Source organism: Corvus brachyrhynchos, unplaced genomic scaffold (genome assembly GCF_000691975.1).
Source record: "Corvus brachyrhynchos isolate BGI_N302 unplaced genomic scaffold, ASM69197v1 scaffold166, whole genome shotgun sequence".
Classification (NCBI taxonomy): Eukaryota; Metazoa; Chordata; class Aves; order Passeriformes; family Corvidae; genus Corvus; species Corvus brachyrhynchos.
Window position 1 is genome coordinate 2,950,638 of NW_008239671.1, and position 3,462 is coordinate 2,954,099.

General features: G+C 37.6%; 1 long non-coding RNA gene across 2 annotated transcripts in view; it reads left to right on the top strand.

The window, feature by feature from the left end:
* Positions 1–271: 271 nt before the first annotated feature.
* The window catches only part of LOC108448660, a 53,944-nt gene continuing 50,753 nt past the window's right edge, over positions 272–3,462 (top strand). For both annotated transcript variants that reach the window (XR_001864622.1, XR_001864621.1), the window contains exons 1-2: positions 272–525; positions 2,290–2,419. This is a non-coding gene — a long non-coding RNA (uncharacterized LOC108448660). The remainder of the gene's footprint in view (positions 526–2,289; positions 2,420–3,462) is intronic.

Below are 3,462 nucleotides of genomic sequence, written 5' to 3' on the forward strand. Positions count from 1 at the left end.
CAAAGATCCTTGGACCCCAGAGCTGAAAATGGCAGAGTTTGGAAATTTACAGCTTGTATAATGAGAAAGAAAACAGGAAACTATGAAAAGCAAAATCAAAGCTAGACCCCTCTCCATTTTTAATGTTGTTGAAGGCAGCCTAGTTTATGGTGGATATAAAATAACTAACTAAATGCATGATGTATTCAATGTGTTCTATTTCGTGAGAGAGGGAAAAGCAGAAGGGGCAGAGCAGCAAGGCTCAAAGCCTTCTCTGGCAGCAGTGAGGGCAGCTGCTGGAGAAGTCACACCTCCTGCTGTGCCTTCTGGCTTTTGATTCCTTGGGCACCTCACATCAGCTGCTGCTCCTGCCACTTAATGATAAGAATATCATTGTTAGCTTATCTCTTTGTCAGAGGAAGACACTCCAGCACAGGCTTCTTATTCAAAGCCAGCTCAGCGGTTACAGATGTAACACCAGAGTGTGGACCAGCAAGGGGAGAACACCACAGGTGGAGGAGGGATGCTGAGCCATGGAATGAGAAGGTAATTGCAATTTCATAGAGCAAATGGGTGATGACAAAAAGGGAAGAAGAAAAAGAAAGTTTGTCAGGAAATCCTGGGAGATAGGAAAAAAAAAAAAAATTGCTTGTACAACCAATTAAACCATGCCATAGGTTTAATTTTAGGGGATCTTACCCTTAGGGGTAAAGACCTGAATATCATAAAAAGATTCAAAGACAGTACATCAGAGAAAAGTAATACTCAAAAATATTGGCAAGACCATGGAAATGTAGGTCTGATTTTTATATTAGACCAATAGGCTAAATTCCCAATACATTTTAAAGAACAGAACTGAAAGTCATGTGTTTAAATCAGACACAGTGGAAAAGAGTTTTAAAAGGTTTTGTAGACAAAAGTTATTTCTCACATCCCAGAGGTCTTGTCTAATATGTCAGTATTCAAAAACCCCCAACCAACCACCAATATTCCCACAAAAAAAAAACAAACAAAAAACCAAAATTCAAAACCTCTTGTGGTTTCTAAAGTACAGCTGGAATTTAAAAAACCCTAACTACTTACTTGACAGTATTAAAAAAAAAAAAGCATGAGGAATAAGAGAGATAGAATTACAACTCTTCTAAGGTTAGAGAAAAAAGCCCAGTTTTCACAGCCATCACCAAAGGAATCTGTGCAAGACTTGTGTTGTTTGAAATATTCATAAGCAATCCAAAAAAGGGGACAAGTGGAGAAGTGACAAAATTTGCAGATGACAGAAAATGATTCAGGACATTTTAAGGTGAAATCCATGCAAGAAATTGCAGCAGGTTTTCCTGATGCTGGGTGATAGAGCTACAATTGCTGATGGAAGAGAGTTCTTGTTAAATCCTAAGGAGTAGACACAGGACAGAAATTCTCACTGTACATAAAGAGAGGCAACCCCTAAATTAGCTTTTGCCAGTCTGAAAAGGATCGAAGAGTCACTGCTTCTGGTCTCTTCAGAAATCCTGCTCAGAGATAAGGAGCTTTCACGCAGGAAAACAGAGCATTGCTGTTGAATATACTAGAGAATAAAACACAAAAAATGCTAGGGGGAAAGAAGTTAAGAGAAATACTTAACTTTGTGCCTGTATAGAAATTCTTTTCTCAACTTGAAAAAGGAGATAGAATAAAAAAAAAGTAGGTAAGAGCAAAGTCATGAAAAAATTTCTCTATAAAGAAGTATTTTGAGCAATTTTGCAATTTTAAGCAAGTATTTTGAGACTTTTCAGATGAGAAAAGTGAGGCAGAGTATGATAGAGACCAACAAAATCATAAGCTGCATGGAAAAAAGAGAATGAGGAACGGTCAGGAGTAAGTTCTTGCATTATTCACTTTTGAAAACAGAAAAACAAATGAGCTGCTCTGAAACTGATAGAAATAAGCATTCTTTTCACCCAGTGTATGATTAGACGGTGGAATTCAATGGGATTTTCAGAAGGTCAGACACTAAACAGGCTCAAAATCTGACACATTTGTGGAAGAGAGAGCTCCTGTGGCAACTGTTATAAATCCATCCTGCAGCAGAGATTGCAAAAGATGAGAGAAGGTGGGAAGGCTGGAGGGACACAGCACTCTGAACTCTGCTTTGGTGTTTCAGCAGGTGTTTTATGTAGCAACTTAGAACCACAAACATAATTGAAGATTTCAGCTCTTTCCCCACTTTTTGATTTAGACAGTAGTGTGAAAATTCGTGGAATGCTGCCCTGTATCTTTAAAGGAATTGCTTTCTGCACAGCTATTCATTATTTGTTTGTTTCCTTATTTAAGGTGTGTGAAAACAGTCTTTAAGTGTCCAAGGGACACAGCAGATGTTCTTCAAGTCCATTAAACTCCATGAACCAAATTCTGTTTCTCCTGTGCTGTCAATGGCCTGGAACAGAAAGTAAAGCAGTTTGGAGTAAGTAATTTTCTTTCTATTTCAATAGATTGATTAGATATGTTGAACTCTAAAAACTCCCCTGGCAAAAAATGTATTCTGGTTTCACTATCTGCTGCTATCTATTTTATCTATCCAAATATATACTTATAGGTTTTATTTCATGGACCACTGAAAAGCTTTTAAAATGGTAGTGATGAGTACTACAGCTTTCCCTGGCCTGCCCTTTCTGACTGCTTGGGTAGACCCTAATCCTGTTTTTCAGGAAGTAGTAATTCCTGTATTTTGCAAGCAGATTGAAGGTAAATTGACATATTAAATTCTCCATGTATTTTGCAATAGAAAAATGCAATGCCTAGTGAATCCTTGCAATGCTTTAAATCCCTCATAAGTACTTATAAACTGTGATTTAATATCCTCTTAACTGCCTTTCACTAATCTAAATGTGTTCAGCTCTTGAATCCTTTCCTTGTAAGAGTCCTTCTGTTTGGAGGAAGCTGGAAAATTGTTTAGATAAGCAAACGAGTGCTCACAATGTTGTCTCAGAGAACTTTCTATTAGTTTTTGGAAAGATTCCAGATTCCAATTTAAAGTAAAGGGCACCAGACTGAGCTGAGGGGGGAAGAGAAGGGAATTATAAAGACTGATTCAGCTGCAACAACAAATATAAGTTTGACCCAGGATTTAGCTTTGGCAAGGTGCTCCAAGTAGTTTCCTTAAACAGTCTGAGGAGGAATGGTTTATTTGAACAAGTTCAAATGATGAAATATCTTAACACTGGGGTTAGTTATCATATTTACCAGGCACAGAGGAACACTGATTTAGTAGATGTGGGACATGTTTTGCATGCAATACACTATAATCACACAGTTTAGTGCTTCCTGTACTGCAGTGAATTTTGCATACAACAAATGTTCCCCATCAGCTCTCCTTTCTGTTCTTCCCCTCCATTCCAACCCCCTGCCATTCTGAGAATAAATTTTCTGTTACTTCTGTAGCAAGTTAAAAAAGTGGGTTTTTTTTTTGTTTTTTTTTTTTTTCTTTTGGCCAGTGTAAGCAGGAAT